Genomic DNA, 26,999 nt, shown 5'->3' on the forward strand with positions numbered 1-26,999 from the left:
CACCTAATGCTGACCAGATGAGGTATTATTATATGTAACCTCCCATTCCTTTGGAAAACTCTTCCCATATCCCAAAATGTGGGAATTTTAAATCTAGGAGTGAGATACAGCTAGAGATCAGAGAAGAGTTAGTGTTCGGAGAAGAACAGTTCAAGTTCCCATACAATAATGATACATTTGATCCTGGCTTGGCAAAATCATGGCAAGTTAGAGCTAGAAGGGAACCTTAAAACTGTGCTTATTTTGTAGATGAGGAAACGAGGGTCAGAGAGGTTACATGATCTGATTGCCCATGTCAAACAATTGTTAGTGGAAAGGCAAGAATGAGAAACCAAGGGACGTAAGTCTACTGACTTCAAGTCTAGCACTCTGTCTCCTGTCCTAGTTTGCTCCTTGGTGAAGTTTAATTAATAAGCAATTTTGATTAACTCACAAAGTGTAATGGCTGCAAAAGAAATAGGAACTGAGCTAACACTTGTAAGTCCAGGCACTAAGATTACAACAGCGATAATCTTTCTAATTGTTGGGCGATTTGGAAACAAGAAGCAGGAAGGATAAGAGCTTTGCGCTTCTTTGTACCCAGGGCTCCAGTAATGTGAATGTGTGATTGCTTTGAAAGGAGGAGCAGCAGAGACAGTAGAAAGGAATGTTCTTGGAGATGCTTAGGAAGCCAAAGGAGATGACTGTGTGTAGTTTATTTAATGTAGTGGGTAAGAATATTGACGTAGAAGTCAGACATTCCTGGGTTTGAATTCTGGCTCATTATTTATCACCAGTGCAGCCTTGGGCAAATTATTTAACTTCTCTAAATCTTTTTCCTCTACTGGAAAATGAGGATAGTTGCATCTATGAATTACAAGGAGATCCTGTACATAGAGAGAATAGGTCAGTATCTGGTACATAGCTTACAGTCAATGAAAATGAACTTTAAAAACATGTTTTAGGTTTTATCTGGTCATGATGCAGTTGTAACAATTGGCTTTTTGGCTTATGCAAATGACATGGTAGCAAATGAACTGAGTCCACAAACTCAAGGTGTGCAAAGAAATGTAACTATTTTTCTATGACTGAACTCATTTTCTGCTTCAAGGTCCCATTCCACCAAGTGGTGGTAATTTAATTTCAATCCACTCAGCAATTTAAGTATCCATTCCAGAGAGTTTACCTGGTGCTGAGGCTCAGGGGCTGAGGGTCAAGGTCGAGGACTTGCCTGGGCATCCCCTGAAATATCCATCATCCTTCGGTCCATGTAGGTCCATGTAGGCCACCGCTTCATTCTCCCCGCCCCTGTGGCACAGCCTCTTTGGGTTGGGGGACCCTCCTTGCTACACCCTGCTTGCCTCAGGCACTGGGAACCTGCCACGCTGAGGACGCCAGCGCTCTCGCTCTTGGGCTGTCCCACGTCTGCTTGCTTCTGTCTAGTCTGCTCCTCGATGCCATGCCTGTGCCGCTGCCCTGGGCTCTACTGGGAATGATGTATGGTCACCTTGCTCAAGGACCTCCGGGCCTCCTCCTCCCTCTGCAGTTCAGCCCGGGTGACAGGGGCAGCAGGACCTGGGGAAGTTCACCCGCGGTCCAGTTCTCCTGGTTCCCTCCCCTCCCCTCCCAGCTCTCCCTTCCTTTGGACAGTTTTTTAGCTGGATAAGGGCTAGTCTGGTGCTTTATCCTTCTACACCTACCGGAACTTCTGACTAGTAAAAGTCAAGATGCCGCCTCTTCTGCCTGCCTCATTCTTCGGCATCTTGCAAAGGGCGGTGCCCACACAACCCTCACGTCTCAATTCCTAGCCAGACCGTTAAAAGAGTCACCTCTGCAATTCCTGAGAAAATGAGGGAAGGGAACATCGTTAGCCATATCTACAGATATTACTGCTAGAGATTAATTTTAATTTTTAATAAGCAATTTCTTTAACCCCATTGGAAGAGTAGGCTTGCAGAAAATCTGCAAACCAAGAGGAAATATCTGGGTTGATGGAGACATTCCTTCCTTCATTCTAGCAAGTACCTATTAATTAATTCCCCACCAAGGGTCACACGGATGAGACCAGTGTTATAAAAGATAATGGGGGGACAATAAAGCAGAGGCGCAGGACAGCGTTCGGCAAGTGGTCTCAACAAAAAGAACGTGCTGTCGACCTTTCTTGGGCTCCCAAAAGCAACATTTAAACACCCTATCGTCTGCTCTTCTCCCCTTCTATGCAACTGTTGGTTGAATAAGAATGAGTTTTTAAAAACCTCAATTAATTTTAAGGAAGGAAACAAAGTAAGTTTTTTTCTTCTCACCAGGGGAGGCAATTTTGATGTTAAACACCTCATTGATAGTGGTGATACTGTGCAGTTAATTTTAAAGATGGGAACAAAAGAAGTGTTCTCATTCTCACTAGGGAAGGCGGTTTTAAACACCTCACTGAGGGTAGTACAGGCTCATTTGGGACAGGATAATAGCTCCTCTTGACAAGCCAATACCGAAAACACAGGGTGAAACCTACCAGCACTTGGGGGAGTTTTTCACCCCCACCTACTAGCAAAGGCACATTTTCTCTATTTCCTGAAAAGAGAGTTAGAGTACCACACAATCCAATTATTTTTACAAAGCCAAATCCCGTGAAAATGAATTCAGGAGATTACCCCATTGATTTCAGTGGGGCTTGGGGTGGTGAGATCGATTCCATGGGGCTTTGTAACGGTGATGAGAGTGGGAAATTCTTATTCACCTTTATTTATTTTTCCAAGCTAGAGCTTATAAGAATCAGAATGCTCCTTTTATGGCTGCCATGTGGAACTCGAACTAGTAAATAGGAGAGGAAAAGAACACATAGTACCTCCCTGGCTATGAATTTGCTCATTATCCTGGGGGAAATCTGATTGCAGTAGTCAGTGAACACCTGAGTGGAAACAGACATTAGTTGAAGGCTTCAGTTTGGAAATACAGAAGGAGCTAGACATGGCAGGGCCATCTGCTGCCTAACATGGCTCAGTGGCTCCTGGTCATAGAATTCTGGACCTCGTGTCATTTTTGCTTATCTTAAAAGCCAGAGATCATAACGCTCAGCTATTGCTTCTTAGGAAGGAGACGTGAGACACTCTTTAAAAAAAACATTCAGCTACAAAGAAGCCATCATTGCCGCTGTACAGGTGGATTTACAGTTAACCTCCTTTTGGGGATTCACAGTACCCAGAAAGGCAAAGAGAAAGTGGGGTCCAGGCCCACACACACCACAGTGCAGAGAGCTTGGGGACCACAGAGCACGTCTGTTGGGGCGACAGCAGCCTATGAATGTGTAGTTCCCCCTGCCTGTACCCGCCTGAGCACCCTGGCGCGGAGAACACCCTCTGGGCTGAGATTCCACCACGGAGCCCCCGCGAGCCCAGTGGGGAGAAGGGCAGTGGGCCCAGGAACTAACTCTGTTGCAGTCAGCTTCCTCTGGGGGACTTCCACATTTTGAAACTTAGCTGCATTCTACCAAGGCATTCTTGAGGGTTTCTGTAAGTGAGAAGTAGGTTTTGAACATATTAAGGGCAATTTTTATACAGGAAATATGGTGAAGCAGTAAGAGAATGTTGGCCAAGGGCTCCGGTAATGAAAACTTCAACATAAATAAATAAATAAAAGCACTCTAGGAATACAAGGCACATTATTCTATTTATTTTGTTCCAGGATAACATGTTTGATATTACATTCACTTTTACCATATTAGGTCATTCTTGCCTGGGGGCAGCAGTCTCTCTCCCGACACAGCTGGAAACAGCTTCAATGACTTCAAATGGTAATATAATTTTTCTATGAACTGGGTCATATTACTGTCTATAGAATCCACTCTTGGGTGTTTCTGTTTCCCTCCGGGTTAGTGGAGACTTTCATCCCTTCTCTGCTTGCTGGGCTCTCAGCAGTCTGAGGAAAGTTGCTGATTGCTCCAGGCTGAGTTCTTTAGTAGCTTCCGTCAATCTGCTTAACACTCTGCTTTAGGGCCTCCTTTGAAGCCTGGTGCATTCCTGCCCGGTGGCGGGTGCCAGGACCAAACGGCGCAGGGCCCCAAAGTGGAGTGCAAAGGCAGTCACTCCCACCGAAGCCTCCCTCTGAGGCACCCGCTGGGGGCTCACCCCATGTCTCCTGCTCTTTCTCACAATTCTAGATGGAGCTGGAGGAGACAGACAGAGGGGAAGAGCTGTGTATTCCTACGGGATGGCACTCCGGCCTACAGCCTGGGTCCTGAGCCCCCATTCGGAGTCAAGGACGCCTCCAGTCTGCCCTGGGGGGCTGAGAAAGCCACCCTCCCCCCAGGGCAGACCCCACAGCGTCCCTTCCCCTACACCACAGCCAGCCCGGCTGGGCAGAGGGCTTCCGGGACACACCCTCTTCCTCCTGCTCCTCAGGGGAACCCAGGGGCAGCCCCCATTCTCCTGCCTCCAACACAGCTGAAGGGTAGGGGAGCGTTGGCCAAAATCCCCCCTGGCCTCCTAGGGAGATTCTTCCCTGGGCGTAAGCTACCAATAATATTCTTTAGATGACCTAGACATAATTGTTTAGGGGCCGCCGTGATAGCATATGGGGGTGAAGTCTTTGACAGAAAGGGACTAATTTGTTGCATCTCATGACAAGGAATAATGACAAAAGCCAAAGCTCTTTTTCTCCATCTGGAATTTGGGGAGATTGGGCCCAGCAGCTCCTGAGGTCCCTTTCTCTGAGGGTGTAGGATTCTAGCGCTAACTGCCGACGGAAGGAGGGAGGGTCGCAAAGGCCTCGAGTAGGTACTTAATTCACTCTTGGTCTGAATCACCTTCAGTAAAGTGCAGATGGCAACTGGGCTTGCTTGTGTATATGACAGGAGTAAAGTTTTTCGCATAAACATAAAAATCTTGAAATGAGTTTCCTCAAGCCTCCCAGAAAAGATCGTGTGGCTGTCTGGAAGCTGCTGCTCGCTGCTGCCACCAGGCATCACGACAGAGGATCGCCCTGCCCGGGGAAAGATCCAAATTCAAAATTTCCAAGTATGATTTGTATTAAATACATGTGGCTTTTGCACCACCCTAAAGTGGAAAAATCTTAAATTGAGCCATGGTAAGTTGGCAGCACCTGTACCATGGACTGAGCAAGCACCCAGCCATGTTACTTGCTTGCACGGCGGCCCCTGAGTGGTGGGGACGGGGACTGGCTCTGTCCACCAGTAACTGGTTTCAGAGCCTGGCTGTGGGGCCTCCAGTGACTGAACAGCTCCAGACACCCGGGGCTCCGTTGGGCCTGGGGGCCGTCTGCTATCTGATTTAGAGTATTGCAAAATGGGGAAGAAAGGTATCAGCCTTTGCAGCTCCTCATTTTCACCTGCCCCTGCACGTGGGGAGAGAGGGAAGCGGTGATCTCCGCGGCATCTGGGCCCTTCCCGCCTGGCGCATTTTCCTGCAGCACCGAAGGAAAATGCCGGGGCAGGCCCGGCACAGATGAAGGTTGATTGGTAAACAACAGTGCTGTGGTATTGAGTCCTTCCGATCTCAGGATTCGAGAATGTTAGCCCAACACCCAGCAGCGGAGGAGATTTTTTCTCCCTCTTAAAGATGGGATGTTGGAAGCTCAGTCAATTGGCAGTAACAGAGTCAAGAATACAATCTAGGCCAAGTGCGTTAGAGCAGAAAGGGAGGTCACACGCACGTTGGTGCACCAGTTTTCAATCTCGAGTGTGAGTAAAAACCAAATGAGGAAATTTCCCAAACCATACATTCCCGGGCCCCCTCCGTGAGATTCCGGTTCAGAAAATCTGGGCGTGGGCTCTGGATTCTGCACTTCAGGCTTTCAGGCAGCACGGTGATCACACCTGAGAAATACTAGTCAGAAGAAAGCCGGGCCTTCTGTTTGTGGTCTGGCCCCTGAGTGACTAAGAGGAACAATTCTAGGCATTTTACCCAGGGATAAAACTGATATAATTTATACCACATTTGTCTCCAATGCAGCGTCTTAGGCTAACTCAGTGTTTATTAAATAGCAGAACTGGTTTCTCCTAAGGGTGAGCCGGGCCCCACGTGGCAGTCCCGCCAGGCGTCCAGGGGCCTGAGTCAGATCAAGTGGCTCGGAGGGGCAGGTGCAGGGTCCGTAAGTACCTCTTCCAGCCGTTGGCGGCTGCAGGCGCTCTGGGGCCTCTGTCTTCGCCTGGCTGTCTCCTCCCCTGTGGATCTTGGGTCTTCCCCCTGCTTCTGACTGCTAACACTGCGTAACTACGATTACAATCTTAAAACTACACATTGTCATATAAGATAGCGTAAGTCTCTACTCTTATTTTTCAAGTGTCGTCCAGCTGAACTTGAGAACCTTGTCTTTAAGTCTCATTTTTGCCAAGGTCCGGTACCACCACTGCCGCCATCCGCTACCACCCCTCCTCGTTTGGGCTGCTGTCAGTCAACACCTTTAGAAATTAATTTGGGAAGAACTGCTGTGTCCTGGTATGGAGGCTCCTCAACCAGAACAGTGGGTTGTGTTTCTGTTTGGATTAGATCTTCATGTACCTACGGGACTTCTCTCCCCCTCCCAGCCTTGGACAGGTGTGGGGAGGGGAGGCAGGCAGTGGTGTTCATGTGGCCCAGCACATGGACAGAGGGTGAACCGTGGAGGCCGTCTGTCCCTGGAGAGGCTTCCTTCCCTCATTCTCAGTTCTCTGTCCTTGCTCATCCCCCACAAGCCCAGCAGGCCGGTCCATCCCCTCTTAAGGTTAATAATGGCAGGATCTCTCCACCCTAGACCTTTAGCCAACGAGGGCATGGGGTGCACTGCAAAAGGAAGGGGTTGTACATGGGGCCTTAGCTTGAGATCCCTTTGCACCAATTTTGCCTGTTGCTCCATATCCTTTTGCTAGTATTTTATTTAGAATTTGTGCACTAGTATAAATGATGGTCTTGTGTGTGTGGACAGACCAAGGGAGACAAGGTATTTGCAGGAGTTGGTACCAGGGTTACACTGACTCCAAGAAATGAACTGGGAAGCTCTCCTTTTTTTCCCTGTGAGCTAACAGAATTATAAAGCACGGAGTGTCAGTAATCACCACCTGGCCTGGCTTCAGAGAGCGTGTGCAAAAACAGCGCAGACAAGGAACCATTAGAAATACGGCTTGGGGGTGGCCTTTGGCCTGGCAGATGGCTCATTCTGCTTCCAGATGTTTGTCGACTGGAACAAATTGGGTCTTTACCTTCCTAGCTGGCTGAGAGAGTAAACTCTGCTGGCTTCACAGCTTGCTGGGCAGAATTTTGCAGAATCCTCCGTTTGCGTCCCTTTCAGCACTGCGCTCTGGAACGTGGTGGCGCATGGAGGGTCCACGGAGACCAGGCTCGCAGTCCTCCCAGTGGCTTCCTTCGCCAAGCCTGCGGGGAGGGAGGCAGGCTGGCCCGGAGCAGCGGCATCTGCGTGTACGAAGGGCAAGGTGGTCCGGTGGCAGGGCAGGGCTTCACTGTTGGCTTTAAAAATAATGTTCACAGCAGGTCTTTTAAAAAGGAGGAAGAAGAGGAAAGGAAGAAAGATGCAAGGAGATTAGACTGTGAGCCTGTTTTTTCTTTATCTTGGTAGAAGAGGCGGTTTTGCGGAGATCTTACCACCAGCAGGCTGATGGGCCTAGCTCTGTGACAAAATCTGCTGTGAATAGCACTGGAAAGTAATAAAAACCTCTTCCCATGTTAGAGTTCCACCTGCTGCCGGATGGACCAGGTACCATGTGCCGTGGGGGTGACAGGGATGAAGACCCCAAAGGACTTGTTGTAGCCCCTTGTCAGTCAGTCGCTTCTCAGCTAGAACCTGGTTTTATGTACATATATGTAAACTATGTATAGGTGGATTATATATTTATGTACAAAATGTAAAAACGTTTCATATGATATGGAAAATATATATGAGAAGGAGAGAAAGTGTCATCTCATTTCATACACACTGTTCACTTCCATCTATGGACATTTTAAACTAAATTACAAAAAGATTTTTCCTTCTACATTTCACCTTCAGGGTTTATGAATTAAATGCCTTTCTGACATGGTTTTAAATGACCAGATGAAGATTTAAAATCAGCTTACAACGTGGCTGGAATAATACTGACATAGAAGTAATTGCTTTTCGACGGGAGGTTCACAGTTTCATGATTAGACCTACAAATTCAACGTCAGCAAGCCGCCTATAGGCAACTTCCCATGACCTTAGTGAAGAATGACCTGCTTCTCTGATACTCCACCTTTTCTGATGTTTAGAGAGGAAAACAGCAAAGAAAACCGAGAAAGGACTGGAGGCTGGGAGCAAAAAGCAGGCGCATGTGGTCCTCTGCACACTGAGGGAAGAGCGTTTTTCAAGGGAGAGAGAAGTCACTGGGTCTAGTGCTGATGGACAGTCAAGGAGAACTGACCGTTGCATTTAATAGCATGGACGTCATTGGTGCTTCTGCGTAGAGCAGATGAATGTATGATACGAATAAAAAAATGCGAAAAGGCAGGGAAAGGGGCAGATCACCTAGCACCCAACGGGAGGCTGCCGTCCTAGGCTTGTCTGTCACAGCCGCCAGCCCCTGCTTGCTGTCCCCTCCTGAAGCACAGCTCTCCCTGCGCGCCACCGGCTGGGCAGGGGGTCTGAGGAAGCGCTGCCCGGGCTTACAGGTTACCTCCCTGAGCTTCACTTTTAATTCCTTTCTGCCTCTCCTTTCCATCTGTGCTGTTATTCCCATTTCTCTGTGAGTCAACTCATGTTTTTACTAGAAAAGCAACTTCTAGTCAGTACCGTAAATGGGAATCAGCGTCAGTTGTTGCAGAAAGCAGCCTCCAACCCTCCCAGCCTGGACTCCATGCAGTCAGTAGAACTGGAAGCTGAAAGGCCACATGAGGAGGGGTGCTGAGGGGGGCTGTGACGGGCAGGGCTGAGGTAAACTCTGAATAGGCAGAGGTTATGGCACAGAGAGTGACATGCGGGGCAGAAGGCGGGAGGAGAAGCAGATTTGGAGAAAGGGGCTGAACCACACAATGGTTGGGGGGTCCCAGGTCATCAAGTTTCACTGCCCGCGTTCCAGAACCTCCCACCAGCCCCAGGCTCGCAGGACGACCCTTCCCCACCCCATCTCCTCAGGATCCTGTTCCCCATCGCTGTGTGTGCACACGAAGCCCCACCACCAGAGCCCACCTGAGGGCAGTGAGGGAGGCACAGCTCTCACTACTTTACTCCTCAGCCAAGTGTCCTTCTTGGGGGCAAGACGTGCTCAGATGGTCCTGAATGAAATAAAAAAAAAACAACACAAGAGCGACTGGGATCAACAGAGAAGGCATCAGGGTTTCCCCAGAAGGTGGTAACCAAACCGGGCTCTTCCCAGAGATCTAACAGGAAAGGGGTGGGTCTCTGTTTGGCCTCTGCCATCCTCGTGGAGAGGCGATGAGAGGGTGAGGGGGGCCAGCTCCTCAGAGGTATGACGCCCGAAGCTTCTGCTGCTCTGGAGAGACCAAGGGAGACATTATCCTCAAACTGGAAGCACTGAGTGAGCGGGTCCCTTGGATTCCAGAAGTTCAGGGACTGGGTAGCAGGCATTTCTTAAAAATATCCCAGTGCCTCTAGGCCTTGGACTGAGTTTGTTATTTTTTTGAGCTCAGGAGTAAAATTTGTTATTTCACAGTGAGTGGATAAAATTCAGAATTTGTTATGATTCTGGGCACCAGAGTCAACTATCAGCTGGACCGTCCAAGGCATCAGGAAATCTCCCAAAGTAAATAAACCATCTTTGGAAGCTCCCTAGGACCTCTGCTTCAGGACGCCAAGAAAGAAGTTTCTAGACTTATTCCTGAACCACGGGCATTAAGAAAATATTCATCAAAGTCTGGATAATTTCAATTAGATCAGCTGTAGCATCTCAATTTTCATTTTGTGTGGTGTAGACTGAGTTTTAGGCATATTAACAATGACATTTACTGAACAACTACTTTGGGCCTTGTTGCGTCTCAACGCTGGGCATGCAACGCGAGTCAGCAATAATGCTATTCCAGGCATGAGAGTTGGCAAAGTAACTCAGCCCTTTGCAGTGCAATTAGAGATGCAAGCATGCCCTGTAGTAAAACCACCCAAGAATTATTCTGGCTTACAGCCTATTAACTTTACCATTTCCTTAATACAAAGAGAATTTTATTACCAATTTACCCAGCCAGTTAAATTAATATTTGCAAGATTTACAGAGGCTGAGACGCAGTGCAAAATTCCAAGGTATGTTTTGTCAACACTGGCTCTTCTCCTGACTAGGTCTCTCAGTAGTGACCGAAAATATTTAGTACATTCCTCTTTTTTTAGAGACTCACAGTGATTCTCATAAAGGATTATCTCCTGAGAAACGGAAATCGGCAGAACCTTTAAAAAGAGTCAGGAAAAATCTTGGCGCTGCTTTTGCATTTCTGTGGTTGAGCCCAATCAGACTGGCGACCTTGGAGGAAGCCCCCTTTCCTCTCCTGGGCTGGCCCCTTCTGCCAAGAAGTGCACTTAATGGCTCAAAATTTTCCTCCTCCAGCCAACCAGCCCTTATGCTTCTTAGCCCATTCCTAAGGCTGCTGTCTCTTGCAGGCCTCTGCACACAGCTTGTCTTCTCAGCCAAGTGTCCTACTCCCTAGTTCTGTTCTGTCCATGCCCCGCTGCCAGGCTGGGGGGCAGCGCCTTCGGGAGATGCCTCAGGATGGGGTGGAAACTTCCTGGCCTATGGTTCGAAGTCGCCTGGCACTGCGCAGAGCAGGCTCCCCTGACTGAGAGCAGGGCCCACTTCCCTGTCTTAGCTGAGTGCATGTGGGCACTAAGCTGACACATCACCTAGCCTCAGTTTCTTTGTCTGTAAAAATGAAAGTGCCCACCTTGTGGTGTTGTACACAGACTGATGAGATAGGACAGGACATGCTACACCTTCATCAAGTGCCAGCTCTCTCCTCTTTGCTGTGCTCCATGACCTTGACACTCCAGGGACAAGGAACCCCAGCTGGGAGGTGGGGAATGGCAGGCGGAGGCAGGCCCACAGGGATGTGGGGACGCACCTATGCGAACTTGAGGGCAGAAAGCTGCAGGGTCTGTGAGTTTCTGCCACCGCCTGTGTGTCAGGCTGGTATGAAGCTATTTTGTGGCAGAGGTGCTTCTGAGAACTGGCATGTTCTTGTGCTTGCTGAGTATCTGTGACCTCTTTTGTCCCCACTCGCCCCAGTCACAGGTGAGAAACCTGAGGATATTAACTCAAATGCCCCAGTGCAGAAACAGAGCGGGGAACCTCGCTGAGCCGGAGGAGCAGCCTGTGGCTTCCGACCCCACACACTTCTCTTCCACTAGACTGTAGCTCGCTTGAGGCTGAAGATCAAGTCTGCAGTGAGGGTTCACCAGCAGCAGGTCACTTAATGGCCCTGTCTGTTTAAACTGACTTAGCTCTTCAAGTCCTGAAAAAACAGAAACTCAAATGTAGCGCAGACCTAAGCATGGTCCCCTGCATGAGCTCTAAGCAAGAGCCCTCTGCTCCCCTGAAACCACATCCAGCCTAGCAGGGGCAGAGTCGGGGCACAGAACAAAAGGAATGCACAAATGGGCCACACCAAAGCAGTAATACAGCCCTAGCGACAATAATTATGTAGTCCCAACTGCAGCCTCTAACATCAGTGACGGCCATCACTGCTCATGGAAGGTTTACCTTGTACATGTGCTACTGGTTTTAAGGGTGACCTGTTGAAATATTAATTTCTGTTTTTTGTGTTGCTGTTCTTTCTGTTGTTGTTCCCCCCACCCCCCGCCCCACCACCATCACCCTTTGCCATCTCAAGTTTTTGCTTTCTTGTCTAGCGCTAGGCCATCATTCCAAGATCCACCCACTACTGAACCCACCTGGTCAAAGACTGTCAGGCCTACAGAAGATATTTCTGTAGAGGCATAGGACAGTGTTTGAGGTGTTTGGAGGGGTAGAAGTCCAAGGTGCCAGAATGGTAAGAGGCTTGGAGAAGTTCCCTCCAGATTGGCAATGGAATAGAGAGTGGCTTCTGCAAATAATAAAGACAAGCACTGCTGCACCCCCGACCCCAAGCCTTGAGGGAAGAGGAAGGAACTCAAAGGATTTGGCTGTGAGGTGCAGCGTAAACATTTTTTCTTCTATCCTCATAGATTTAGTGAGTGAGGCCTGTGAATTAAACTGACGAAAGACAGGTTAACAGAGAAAAAGCAAAGTATTTTATGTGCACAGGGCTTCACAGAAAAGAAGTAAAAACCTCCAAGAAGTGGTTAGACTTGGGGGGGCTTATAGACAATTTTAACAAAGGGAGATAAATTGTGCAGCGTGATTAGACAAAAGAAAGGGATTTGGGCTCTGAGGGGTGACAAGGATTTGCTTATACAGACTCATTTTGGAGCTGGCCTTTTTCCTCCTGTGATAAGGGTTGCTCTCCTTATTGTGGCACAGGAGAAGGGGGGATATTTATTGCACCCTCACAAAGGGAAATTTATGGCCTGCTTTAAGGTAGTTAAGGGGAGGGGAAAGAACTCTTCCCCAGTTCGCTGATTCTCAAATGCCTTCAGCTCAAAATAAGTCTTATGCTAAAGTGGCATATTTTGGGGTGGCATATTCTGAACACTTCATGGGATTCCTCTAAGGAGGTCAGACTCTACACTCAGGGGGCCGACAGTCTTTGACCAGGTGGGCTCAGTAGTGGGTGAATCTTGGCATAATGGACTAGGGCTAGAAGCCCAACCCTGAATTTTTTGGACACCACTAGATTATCAGTGATTCTTGTGTGGTCGCAGAGATGGGAAGGAGACTCCAAACATGACTGAGATTGACTTCTTCATCACACAGGCAAGTTGAATTAATATGCTTTAGAAAAAGTTAGAATGGGTCATTTTTCATACTCCAAGTTTTAGAATAAAACTCTTAACTATTGAATACATATTATCTCATTAAAAACTCACAGTAATCTTATGAAGTAGGAATATTGTCTTCCCTATTTTGCAGAGGACTGGGGCCTTAACGGGGCGGTAGGTAACTCAATTACTCAGGGCTGTGAAGGTGGTACTTGGAAGCCGCCAGCCGGGAAGGGATGGCCTCCTCTCCCGTCCTATTTGACATAATAATTCTGTACCCCAGTTTCAGCTTTGCATTTGGCTAAACCTTCATTTTGAAGTGGTTTCTCCTGGATTCCTTTCTGAAGAATTGAGTTAACCGTACAGCACCCGCTGTAGATCTCTTCGGTTACTGCAACTAGAGGGCAAGGTTCCTTACTGGATAATAGGGAAGCTGTTTCCTCTACAGGAGCACAGAAAGACATTTATAGTGTCGCTCCTTACACGCCCCCGAGCTTACTTGCTCTCAACATGCAGAGAAGGAAATTCAGGCTCAATGTTATTAAAAAACTAAAAAAAAAAAAAAAAAAGAAAAAAAAAGAAAGAAATGCCATCAGAGAGTCCTTTGTAACAGTCAGGTAACCCGAACAGAAAAACCTTTGATAGAATCTCTGGGAGAGCTTAAATATTTCTCCTCTCTCACTCTCCGAGTATGGATGGCTGCAGGTCAACCCTGCAACAAGATGACCGACTCCACCAGCATCAATAAAGACCTAATCCTGGAGGAAGGAAGTGGGGTCCGGTTTCCACTGTTGCTATAAAAAAATCAGGGCTTTGTTTCTCGGGACTGCTCTTCCAGTAGTTGTAACGCGGCGGTTTGCTTTGGCAGGAAAAGCCCGTTCTGAAGACAAAGGGTGGCTTTGCGCCAGCGCGGCTCTAAGCGGGTGTGGTGTTCCGCCCTTGTTCCACTGGGTGGCGCTAAGGAGCTGAGACGGCGGCGAGGCTCTTGCTGCCCCCCTGTGTCGGTGGGACTCAGGCACGTCAATCACAGAGGCCACGCGCCTAGGGGACTCCGCGGCAGGGAGAGTGGGTCACCCCCTCCAAAGCCACTCTTATTGTGGACAGTCACTATTTACTCCCTCTTATGTGTTTGGAAAACGCTGTTTTTACTGATCTTCAAAAAACCACCTACCTAGCAGTGTGCACATGCATGCAGCTTTGAGGCAAGTCGCCTGGCTACACCATCTCCAGCAAGCTGCCCTCAGTACCCCAGAACAGAAAGGGCTAGGGGTGGAATCCTGTCTCCCTCCTTCTGCGACCTGCCTCCCGTCCCCAGCATCTCTGTGCTGCAGAGGGCTCCATTCCTTTTTAAGAGACCCTGGCCGATATTCTGAGTGTAGGGTAGGCTCCCAAAATCAAAGGGAACTAGGTGTAGGGGGTAGTGGGGCTTGCATTGGGACCCCACATCATGGAACCCACACCATCCTGGTGTGAAATGCCAGGGGTGCCCTCTAGAGTTGGGCTAGGGAGGTCCACATATCTGGGCTCCCAAGGATGCCGCTGCATCAGAAGCCAGTCCCCTGCTTAGGGGATGATGAGCCAGAGCAGGTCTGCAGGGCCCAGAGCCCAAGGTGGGGAAGAAGGCTCATCCTTGCTCCCCAAGGCCCCAGCCACGGCAGGTCAGGGGCTGGAGGGGGTGGAGTGGGTGCTGGCCCCGCTGAGAGCTCAGCTGTGCAGAGGGCCTCTCCCAGGTCTGCTGGGCTGTCTTGGAGCCTGGAGTCTGGGTTCCCAGGAGCCAGGAAGTAGACATTGCCAGTTTCTTAGGGCCTGGGCTGGGAAACGGGCACAGCAGGTTTTTTGCATCCACCATATTCAGTTGGTTAAATCACTGCAGGGCTCAAGTTCAAGAGGAGAGAACAGAGACCTCACTTCTTGACGCGAGGAGTATCAGAGAACCTGGGGACAGGTTTTCCAAGGACCACACCTGGAACACCACCTTGACCCTTCCTCTCTCCTCCTGTGACTCTGCCTCGGCCTTTGGATGGGGCTAGCTGGGGACAGTCACTGAGTTGAGCCCAGAAGGTTAGGGTGGTGGCTCCCCCTTTCTCCATCCCAGCTTCAGGATGACCTCCCTTCAGGGATGGAAGGAAGGCTGTGGGTCATTTGATCAATGCGCCTCCCAGGAGGGCAGGCAGACCCAACTGGAATTTCAGGCAGCCACACGTTTCCGCCTGGAGGGAGGAGGAATTCCCTGAGTGACCATCAGAACAGCCGGAGCGGCAGGGTCAGTGTCCCTGAGTGGCCTCTGCCCGACCGCTGCACGGGGCCCCAGCAGAATTCCTGCTACTACTGTTACTGTTACGGGGGGGTTATTCGGACTGGTATGAGGTAAAGCTTTTTCATGTTTTTCATTGTGCTTCAAAAGAGATAGAAATTAATGTCACAAGGCCCAGCCAGTCCAGGCATTTTTCTCTAGAGTTGGTGACAAGAAAATGAGAGGTTGTGCCAAGTAAGGTGGGCACCTGAGGAGGGCTCTGGCTCAAGCCGCTCGTTCACCTCTCAAATGCTGCCCAGCCACCGAGGGAGTCATGGCCGTGTCACTCCAGACCCAGGCCAATGTTGAGCCCATAAGCTTGAGTGGCATGTGGCTGTCACAGCTAAAGGGGAGAATGAGAGCAAGCCAGCGGAGAGGCGAAGGACATAAATATCCTAAGTACTGAAGCCGCAGGGTGAGAGGGCTGCAATGGCCTTTTTTGCATCACTAGGCATATTTTCCTGACACAGACTGCTTCCTTTTGCAGCCATTGTGCTAAGTTCCCTTTTACACACACACACACACACACACACACTCACACTCTCTCTGCGTCCATCAGACCAGGAGCTCAGAATGACCCTCATACACACACACACACACACACACTCACACTCTCTCTGCGTCCATCAGACCAGGAGCTCAGAATGACCTTCATCTGGGAAGAATTTATGAAGTGCAGCGAATAAGGTACATATTTATCTTCAAAGAGTTTCCACCCAGGGGGACAAGAGAGCCCAGGGATGTCGCTAGGAGTCAGCTCGGGATTCAGGAATTCTTTCTTTGGGAACCCCTTCCCTCTGCATCAAACACTTACCAGGTGTGCTTGTGCGCAGTCTATAAAAGGCGGTGGTTCAGGTCCTCAGAGACATCGCATCCTGGGAGCACTGGCAGATGTCAGAGGGTTTCCAGCTGGCCCTTGATAGATGGACAAGATTTAGAAAATGCAAGGGGAAGGATAGGGGAGTCCCTGCAGAAGACAGGCAGGGGACAGGAAAGGAAGCTGAGGCTGGCTGTGGCAATCAATGGAAGGGCACACACTTGAGGGCCCCACTGACCTGGGCTCAGCCTTGATCCCATTTTTTAGGACCTTTGGCAAAACCCTCCTTGAGTCTCCATGTCACTATCTAGAAAGTGGGGATTAAAATAACAATCTCAATAGCGTTGTGAGAAATAAGTGAGCTAGTGTACAAATGGCAGTGCTTGAGAAGTGGGCATCAGGATAAAATCTATCGATCATAGTGACTATGTAAGTGTGCATTTGGAGGACGGGGTTTGTTTTGGGGAGGAGAGGGACAGTGTGAGGCAGAGGGGTGGGATTGTGGAAGCACGCAGAATATTGGTGCTAGAAGATGGGATGTCCCAGTTCCCAGATGAGTAACCTGAACCCCAGAGAATTGAAGTAACTGATCAAATGAACACTGTGTTCGTAATACCATCTGAATATCTGGCTTTGTCCAAAATACAGGATCTTTGAGGGCAGAGACCACGACTTCTACATCTTTGCAAACCCTACCACAGGATCTGGGTGCTCAGTTCCTACTTTTTGAATGGCAGGAGGATGAGATCACTAAAGAGGCATGGTAACTATACTGATGGCTTAATTCTGCCAGACAGGTCAACTAATCAGATCAAAACCTGCTGTCCTCAAGTGTTTAGGTATAGACTTAGCTGAGTCAGGTGGTTAAAGTGAAGGCTCCATAAACAGCTCTGGGATTCTCTCTTTTTTCCTTGGCATACCCATTATCTGAGGAAGCAAAAGAGAAAGAAACTGTAAAAAATGGATAATACCCAATGCCAGCAAAGGTGTGGTGAAACAGTCACTCAAATATGTTTCATTCTTATGGTATTATAAACTGACACAAACTGTTAGGAAAGCAATTTGTATTCAAAGATCTATGGCCTTTGAGCTAATTATTTCACATGAGTAGATATATTTTTAAAGAATGTGTGAATTAAACAGGGGGCCCAGAAGGGTTGGCATCTATACAATAATAAGTTGGGGAATGTAGAGCCCAAGCATGATGATGTAGGGGTGTGTGTGTGTAAAGACAGAGTAGGGTTAGCTCTGTGTGGGGTGAAGGGTCATCTGCAGGGGCGGTGGGGGCAGTGGCCTGCCCAGGGTATCAGACTCCAAGCTGTAGTGGAGTGGGGATGGTGGGCAATGGAAATTGGATGCAGAGAGAGGGATTGGTTAAGTAAGAATCATGAGTGTGAAGGAGCCAGTTTCCTCACTGCTGGAGACAGTAGCTCTAACTAGGGAAATCCAGAAAACCGGACTGAAGCCTGAGGTGTAGAACTGAGAGTGGAGATGCTGGTGTACACCAATAGTTGCAAACTTCACAGTGAAAAATACCTTCCTTTCGTAGTCTGAGTTTACCTTTAAAAAAAAGATAAATGAGGCTGAATATCTTTTTCATTTGCTTATCATCCACTTTTAGTTCTTTCTCTGGGAAATGCCTGCTTGTATCTTTTGCCCTTGAGTTTCTAGAATATCAGTAAATGTAGCCACTCATGAATATTTTCCCAGTTTTTCAGTTTTATGTTATTTTATAGCCAAACAGGTAAAGGAAGTTTTTATGTGTTCAGGCCTGTCAATTGTTTCCCTTCTATGTTAAATGTTTTGGGTTTTGAATCATGCTTTGAACAGGGTTCTCTTCCCGATTCCTCTAAAACGATGCACCCGTGTTTTTGTCGTGCACGTTTCTGTCTCCATGTTGTGGTTTAAAGTCTGATGCCTCTGGGTATGAGGGTGGAAGGTGGGGAGATGGGAAGGTGGGGAAGACGGGAAGGTGGGGAAGGGGGGTGAAGAGAGGTGGGGAGGTGGGAGGGGTGCAGCCGCTCCCCTTCCGCCCGTGGGGGCGGGGCCTGGGCGGACGGGATGGGCGTGGTCAGGGTGGAGTCTCGGAGTCACACGATTGCTGTGTGACCCCGGAAGCGTTTCTTCACTTCTCTGTGTCTCCATTTCCTCATCTGTAAAACGGGGGTAACGATGGAACCCACATCAGAGGTGCGAGGTAGGGAGAAACCGAACTGGGGCAATTCACAGCGTTTATGGCTGTACCTGGCACAGAGCATATATGCAGTAACCCTTAAACGTCATGTTACCCAGCACATGCTTGCCTCTGATGACAGGCGTGGATCGGGGCACCACCGTGCAGCGCTTGGACAGGGGGAGGTGGGCGGCCGGCCCGAGGCGCGGCGCCCCACTGGCTCCCCCCGCTCGCCGGCCGCCTCGCAGGGGGACCTCCCGTCGACATGGCCGTCGGGTAGGCCCGGTGTGCTTCTTTAATAAAGGAAATTAAACACACTCTCTTAGACACACACACAGTGTTTAATTAACAAACGGACGATCCAGGAGAGAGACCTCCCTGGCCTGGCTGGGGTGAAGCCACTTAACAAAGGGCAGGCTGATGAGGGGTCCCCGGGGGTCCCCGAGAGGCATCTCTGCCCGCCCTCAACCGGGGCCGAGGTCCTCACCCTCGTCGGGGTGCTGTGGCCCCGCCTGTGCCTGGGAGCCCTGGGTGAGCGGTCCCAGACGGAGCCAGGCAGCCCCTTCCAGGCCACAGGCCCGGGGTGGGCGGCAAGGGCAGAATCTCCCTGCGGGGCTTGTAGGCCGCTGGTCCTCGGCCTCTGCGTCTGCTGACGCCTGCGCCTGCCCAGCTCTGCCCGCTCCCGCAGTTCTGCCCCGTGCCTTCTGCTGTGCCTCCTCTACGCCGCAGGCCACCTCTGCTCCCTGCCCTCTTACCCACCTGGTCTGCAGGCTCCAGCACACCTCCCGGAGGCCACCCAGCTGGAAGGCTGCCCCGGGGTTGGGGGTGCCCTGAACACCCCCATTCCTCATCCCTCTCTGGCTCCCGTTGCCGCCCAAGGCGGAGCGACCTCAGCCCCTCGCAGAGCCCAGGTTCTGCAAGCCCGGAGCCTTCCCACTGCCTGCGCCCGCTCTCCTCTGCGCCGGCCCGCTTCCCTCCCTAACCACCCTCTCCATCTGCACTAGTCCTGGCACCAGGCTTCCTCTAGTCCCAGGGCCCCTGGGCAGACTGCCTGCAGAGCTGAGCTGGAAACGGTCCGGAGGCCAGGAGGCTGTGCAATCCAGGCTCCAGGACGTGAGAAGCCCCTTCCCCAGTTAGCCTTTCTGCTCGACTCTTCTTTTAAAAACTCGTTTCAGTGGCTAAACTTACCCTGCCCTTTGACCCACAGAGCTTCACTCGAGCTTCTTTGCCCTTTCTCTGGGGCCTGTGCATACAGTGACTGTTGTATCATCCCAGGAAACTGGTGGTTACTGAGTTACTTGTCTGCTCTGTTTTCTAGACTCAGGCCCTTGAAGGCAGAGCCCACATCTTACTTATTTTAAATTTAATAAAAAATCTTAGTAATAGCTTACATATGTTTGTATTTGCAGGACCAGACACAGAACCTGACCTTGGGGTCCCTTTTTTTCTAATGAGTCTAATTAATTACTACCCCCTACCACATTTCTTTACCTCCAGAACATGCCTTTCATTTCTTATATCTTATACCTCCCTTCCCTCACTCATCCTATTCCTAAATATCTATTCAGGAGAAAGCCAAATTTCTTAAGGATGCATATTGGAAGTGCTGGCCCCAAATTCTCCAGCTACCTTGTCTGTTTGTTTCAGGGGCATGAACTCCTTATTTATAAAAGGACCGTGTCTAACTCTTGAACATGTCAAGAGGAACAAATACAGGAAGAGTAGATGGGCCTGAAGGCCGGAAGCCCATTCATTCCACGAATGGCCACCAGAAGAGGTGTAGTGTCTGTGATCGGTCCCCAAATGTCCCCTGGCCCTTGGAGGTGATGGCTCTTTGTCTTCAGACAGACAAGGAAAGATGCAGGGAGTTTCTGTGACAAAAGGGAAGCACTACACAGGATGAGGGTGGATGACATTGTGTCCTGAAGACTAATTTTTATGTTTGCTGAAGGATAATACTGTAAATACACTAAGAATGGAATAATGCATTTCAGAGCCAAATATAAACTAGGGCTTAGGTAGTTAAGAAGAATGGCCTGTATCACAGATATGATGAATGTGGAGAAAGAGGAGAGAGCAGTCAGATCTGGAAGAAGGAAGCTAGGACACAGAAGGTGGAAACAGAAAACAGGAAGGAAATAGGAAGTGTCAGCTTCTTTAACTTGATGCCATTTACCCAGGTCAAATCTATCCTGTGCATTAGGTAATTCTGGGTGCTAAAATGGACATAAATATTTCTTTACAGACTGCCTGTCACATGTCCTTTGAGACTCCTCTTTCTTGGGTCTATGATACAGCATCGTGGAAAACTCTCATTCAAGAAGTATATGCTGATGAATGGATAAATAAGATGTGGTACATATACACAGTGGAATATTATTCAGCCATAAGAAAAAAACAAACCCTACCATTTGCAACAACATGGATGGAGCTAGAGGGTATTATGCTCAGTGAAATAAGCCAGGTGGAAAAAGACAAGTGCCAAATGATTTCCCTCATTTGTGGAGTATAACAGCAAAGCAAAACTGAAGGAACAAAACAGCAGCAGACTCACAGACTCCAAGAAGGGACTAGCAGTTACCAAAGGGAAAGGGACTGGGGAGGATGGGTGGGAAGGGAGGGAGAAGGGGGAAAAGGGGGCATTACAATTACCAGACATTATGGGGGGGGAGCACAGGGAGGGCTGTATAACACAGAGAAGACAAGTAGTGATTCTATAGCATCTACTACGCTGATGGACAGTGACTGTAATGGGGTATGTGGTGGGGACTTGATGGGGGGAGTCTAGTAACCATACTGTTGCTCATGTAATTGTAGATTAATGATACCAAAAATAAATAAATAAAAAATAAATAAATAAATAAATAAATAAATAAATAAATAAATAAATAAATAAGTATATGCCCCATGCACCAGCCTGATTCATAAAATGCCAGGATATTATACAGCTCTCTCTGTATGCTATCATAGTTTCTAATAATGGTTCTCATCTGGATAAAATCTGCTTTGAGATATTGGTACTGTTGACTTGAATACATCTGTATCTTCAAATTTAGGGCTTTATGAGGACCCTCCATTTGCTATGAAATGCCATTTAAAATAACTAAAAACAAGACAGAATAGAAATTAAAAACTTGCCTAACTGAAGAGGTTGCTCACCAGTAACCTAGAAAACATTTCCAGACTACAGATGTTTTGTTTGTTTGCTTTCATAATGTATTGCTTTGATTTTTCTGTAGTTTTCAAAATTTTTAAATTTGGAGATTTCTCACTGGTGTTGAATATCTGGAAGATCTTGGGTCACTGGACCCCTCATCCTGAATGGCAACAACTGGCAGTTGCCGCCTCCTTTACATAGGGCGGCTTATCCCCAGTTTACGGGCTCCACTGGTCCTACTGTCCAATACAGTTTGTTCATTCATTTATGTAACTGGCATGTAGGTTATCGCAGGAAGGTTTTATTTAGCCAGTAGTTCTATAGCTATTTTTCCCTAGACAAAAATGTCTTTATGTAAATGCTTCATTTACTATAAAAGAGAACCTGGGTTAAGAAAAAATAAAAATGAAACCAGGCTCTCCTACAATTAAAATCTCTAACAGGAAGTCCTTTTCAGAATTTTATATATTCATGCTCTCTACATGTTCTCTCTCCTATGTTTTATAACTGCATTAATACACCTGAAAATGAATTATTATTGAATTATAATATACCCGCTTGCAAATCTGGAGGGGGATTGGAGTTAGGAGAAGAAATTTCCAAATTGAAAAATAAAACTTGGGGTGTAGCCTGCTTTTGAAAAATCTGTATGTATGGCCAAGAGCTATGTTTTTAGTGACACATGGAAATGTATCTTGGTTTGGTGAACCGGGATAGCCCTAGAGTTATACCACAGTCAAAATCGTCCATGTAGTATTTTCCCCTTCCTAAAGTGCTTTATACAGGTGTAGATATAATAAAGCCATTTCAAAAGTCTTAGTTATTCATGGCCTTGCTCCCAAGCCAAGGATCTCAGAGACCCTCAAATTTCACATCAGCCATTTCAATATGAACCTTAAATCTCTCTCTTTCCTTGGGAACAATTTTGCTAGCTAGTGCCACTGCCAAGACATGACTGAGCTGTATTGAAATACTACCTGGGGGTCGTGGTGTTTACCAGGGGAGATGCGTGAAGAGGTCAAGGCAGAAAGACAAACGCATGTGTGTCAGGGGTTGTTTTCCACGAGACAGTGGGAAGAACACCACCAAGAGCTCTGTTTCTCATTCATTACTGAGGAGGCCTTTTGTCAAATCTTTTTCATGGCAAAATTGGGGTTTATTAGAACTCGGTGACCCATCAAGAATTACCTCATGAAAAGTCAGCAGGAAGGTAGGCAGTGCAATACATTTGGACGTAAAAAAATTAGACCCGATTTGTCAATGAGAATGTGGGAAAGCGTCTGCTGGTTCTGGGTGCTCCAGTAGGTGTGTGGAGCTGTCTCCCTGCAGGAGCCCTGTCTTTGGGGTGAGGGACATTACCCTAAAACCTGGATTCCAGGAGGTCCTGAACAGACTGCTCCTCCTGGCCTGTGGGAAGTGGCTTTTTCCTCCTGTCTCAGCACCACTGCCGGTCACTGAAGGCCTCCTCTGGGTGGCCTCAGAAGGAGGTCCGTGGTAACTGCTATGTGCTAAAACCTTTCCCTGCAGCGGGCACTGTTGTCAGCACTTCACAAGCATTAGCATGCTGAGCCTCACTCTAATGCTGTGAGGTAGCTGCTACTGTGCTCTCTAGAGATGAGGGAAACTGAGGCACACAGCGGCTAATGACCTGCTCAAGGTCATCCTGAGTGGAGGAGCCAGAACCCCAAACCAGACACTGGCTCCGGAGCCCAGAGCCCTGAATGGGCGGCAGGAATGGCAAGGCAAGCCCACAGGCCCACCAGCAGCCCAGCCAGCTGGGCAAGGTCTCCCTGCAGCTGTAGGAGCCAGGCTGGCCCCGGAGTGGGACCGGGTGGCTGCCACACATCCTGCCTGCAGAACTTAGGACAGACTTGGGAGGGAACAACACAAACACAGCTGTGTTAGGTGTTCACTTTTTCTCTTAGGTGAATTGTCTGCTTGTATCCTTTGTCCATTTTTCTGTGTGGGGGTTTATTGCTTGTCTTAGTCTATCTAGTGTCCATTCCCTCTGCCACCAGGGCAGGCATTTTTGTCTGTAATGTCTAATGCTATAAGCCCAGCACACAGAAAGTACCTAGCACATAGTAAGTGCTCAGTAAATATTTGCTGAGTGAATGGATCATTAGCTCCTGGTTGGTCATTTCCTAGTTTGCTGTAGTGTGTCTCAAATTAATTTTTATGTGCCTAGGTTACATATTTTTCTGTAGTTAAATGAATCAATCTTTTTCTTCATAGTTTTTCTATTTAAAAAATGTTTCTGAAGTTCTTTTGCAGCCAGGCATCATATAAATTTTTAGCTACTTTTTTTCTAGGTTTCTTATTGAGACTTTTTTTTTAACACTTAAGGCTTTAATTCACCTAGAATTTGTCTTCTCCTATTGGTGGAAACAGTGGCCATAAATAATTTGTTCCCAAATGGGTCTTCATTGTTTTTTAACACTATGTACTGAGTAATTTCCCCTTCGTTCCACTGACTCTGTCAACTCCTGTGCAAATAGCACACCCTTAAACGATCATTTATATGCACGTGTATGTTCAATATGCAAATATGTATTTCAATTGTTTTAACATATGTCCGCCCTTATTATTCCTTTTTAAACTTGGATTGATTGATATTATGTGTTCTGACCACAGAACTCTATCAAAAAATTAACTTAGGGACAAATGACATTTTATAGTATTCATCTGGAAACATGACTAGTAAGTGCTCGCTCTTTTTGATCAGTTTTCTTGGGTTTCCCAAGAAGACTGCAAAAAATGACCAATGTGTTGCTTGTTTTCTGATGGTTCTAAAGTTTAAGCCGTTAGAGGCCAAGGATCATGCTCTTAATCACACAGAATAGCCCCCTGCCTTGTGTCTGGATCTAGAAGTGATTTGACTGCATGGTGCTGGGGAAGTCACTTCATATTTTGAAAATGAGAGTGTTCTTAGTTTCTCTGAAATGAATGATTGGAAAAAAAAAAACCAACTTGAATGCTTGGTGTGGCCCAAACATATGCTTGATTCTGGGATTAACCCCGAGAACTCAGCAACTTTTCAGAAGTGGTGCCCATCAGTGCACCATGGCATGAAGCAAAACCAAAAGGCGTTGGCAACAGTACGATCAACACCCACGCATCAATACAACAGCCAGTCACCAGCTCCATGGCTACCAGAACCCTACCACGGGAGTAACTACAAATCAAAGCCAACTACCCAAATCCTGTATTCTCTGCTTCAAGCCCTGCAGTCCCAACGATACATGATCTCTCCTTGTCAGGACATTTCTTAGAACCTTAGCTTATGAAGTTTTATTTCACAGCTCTTACAGCTATCTGGAGAATCAGCATGTTTTCCTACTCCCCACATCTTATTGGTTGTTTACGAATGGAGGACACCGAGGCAGAGACCAGGTGTTCTGTGCCACCCACAGAAGGCAGGCATCCTGACTCGGAATCTGCATAAAACTCCAGTGTGGACGTGTGCAAATATGGCCGTGCATACGTATCAATGCCTACGTTAAAGAGAAAAGGAGATAGAAACGTGCCGATCGTTCAGGATATCATCATTAGGAAAACTGAATCAATCAGGAAGGGAGAAAAGTCACTGCAACAGATAAAGGTCCTAAGGGATGCTACTGATCCCATTCTGGTAAAGCCGAATCTGCACCCCTCAGCGCTCTCCCAGATGACAGAAGCAAAATGCTTTTAACAATCACACCGATCACAGCCTACGCTTCGGCTGTTCTCAAACCATGGTAAGTACGTATCAGTGGTTCTCTCTCAATCGGGCAAGGTGTAAAGTATAACCCTGCGAAGACTTTCACTGTGCAGTTTATTTACTAATGAGAAGGAAGAAAACAACTGGGTGCCACTGAACTGGAAAAGACAGAGAGAGGAAGGAAGGGAGGGAGGGCGGGAAGGGAGGAAGTAAAAGGTGGGGGAAACAAGGTGAAATAGTGGTCTGGTTTGGCAAGCTTCACGAGGAAGTGAGGTAAATGAGAAGAGATTTAACTGGGATAAAAGTGAGGCAAGACACCTGGGGAGAAATAACAATCAGTAAATAGACAAAAGAAAGGGCTGCTCTTTAGGAAACAGCACTGTAGGAAAAAACCAGGGAGGAATACTAATTTCTCACTATAGATATGAGCCCATAATATTGCCCTGCAGAAAAAGGCTGATGCTGCCCGTGGACTAAGTGTCTAGAAGGAGCCCTTAGAAAACAGAAGCGGTAATAAAGTTGCTTCATGCGGCCTTGGTCTGGCAGTAATTGTAATTTTGACTCTGAAACCCTACGGCAGGCTTGCCAAAAGGAATGCTATAAAAAGGATATAAAAATAGTGTTGGGTGTTGGAAGCAGAGTAGCTGGGATCCGGCGTGCACCCCGAGCTGGGAGTTCCACATGGCTCACAGATCCCATTTTATTTAAAGATGTCTTATCTGACTCGGCTCACATTTCTCTAGGTACGGATTTAAAGAGGGAGCCAGGGGTCACACAGTTGGCTGCTCCGTTTGTCCCCCTCGGGGAAGAGGTAGGTAGGTCCTCAAGTGTGCGTGAAGGAGTCTGCATTGGGTTTCTGGCACTATTTAGATTCCCAAGAACTGGGCAGGGCCACGGCGGATGTCTGAACTCAGAAAACTGGTGTTTGGTCAACAAAATGGAGGTTCTTAGCCAGAACAGAAAATAAACTCAGTGTTAAATGTGCAGGGGGTCTTCTTCAGGTTTGTTTTGGTCTATGAGACTTTTCACGTAGTCCAACACTGTTATAGAGAACAAAGCTGAAACGGTGGGGACACGGGAGTCTGAGCAAATCAAGGCATCAACTTAGAGACAGCGAGTCATTTCTGCTGGGAGTTTACCAGCTAGTATGCCTCCGTTTCCCACCAGGTAAGGCAGCAGCTGTGTGGTACCCTAACTGAGGGATGACACGTCAAAACAACATGCAGATCAGTGTAAGGCTCTTTACCTAAGGGAGTAAGGCCATACCGTACCTGGTAGAGGGGCATCCGAGGGTGTGGCCTGATTTTCCTGCAGCGGCTGTAAAGGCTAGTGGTTCTCCTGGGCTCCTCTCCATCACCCGCAGGACCCAGCCTAGCGCATCAGCTGTTCTCAAACTTCTCTGTTCATTAGAATCTTCTGAGAGCTTATTTTAAAATGCTGTTTGGAATCCAGCCCCAGTTTCTGGAGGGGTAGGTCTTGGGTGGGGGACCCAAGAACCCAGACTTTTAGCAAGCATCCCGGGAGATTCAGTTAGTGGTGGGCCACGTCCCACACTCTGCAGAATTCCCAGCCCAGCCCCATGGCTCCACCGGCTGGGAACTACCTATATCCACCGCCCGACTGACACCGTGTTCAAACTGAGGAAACCTGGCGGTGGTCGTGCAACCGTGTGACGAACCCGGGAGTGGATTTTTCTCCTTTTTCTGCCAACATCCCCTCACGCTGCACGTCCTCCTGTGGTACAGCGCTTTCTGGCTCTGTCCACGGCGCTGCAGGTGGGTTGCATCCTCCCGACCGACGTGCAGCCTGTGGCCCAGGCCTGGCCAATCAGATCCCTGGATACCCTTAGCCACAGTGATTGGTGTGTGGGTGAACACGTGACTCTCAGTCCAGGCAGCTTGTGTCCCCAGGTTTCTACAGATACACTCAGGATTCAAAGGAGAGAAGTTTCTAGTTAATAACAGATCAAGAGTTGGAAGGAGAGAAACCAAGCCCTGGCAATATTGCTTGAGCTACAGATCAGGCCATAAAGCCACCCCTGCATTTCTCCGTTTAAACGGGTAA

The 26,999-nt window shown here is 48.1% G+C and overlaps 1 long non-coding RNA gene across 5 annotated transcripts; it reads right to left on the reverse strand.

The window, feature by feature from the left end:
• Positions 1-3,629: 3,629 nt before the first annotated feature.
• Positions 3,630-26,999, reverse strand: LOC140845247 (uncharacterized). Of its 5 annotated transcripts, none has more exons than XR_012124043.1 (6): positions 26,207-26,999; positions 18,209-18,371; positions 16,144-16,832; positions 15,903-16,003; positions 9,127-9,212; positions 3,630-7,459 (listed from the first exon to the last, which is right to left on the reverse strand). It is a non-coding gene; the product is annotated as an uncharacterized lncRNA (long non-coding RNA). The 5 variants fall into 5 exon arrangements; XR_012124044.1 differs by having other exon boundaries at positions 3,630-4,953; positions 7,169-7,459; positions 15,903-16,832; XR_012124046.1 differs by having other exon boundaries at positions 3,630-4,138; positions 4,778-7,459; positions 15,903-16,832.

The sequence above is a fragment of the Manis javanica genome, chromosome 12 (genome assembly GCF_040802235.1).
Source record: "Manis javanica isolate MJ-LG chromosome 12, MJ_LKY, whole genome shotgun sequence".
Classification (NCBI taxonomy): domain Eukaryota; kingdom Metazoa; phylum Chordata; class Mammalia; order Pholidota; family Manidae; genus Manis; species Manis javanica.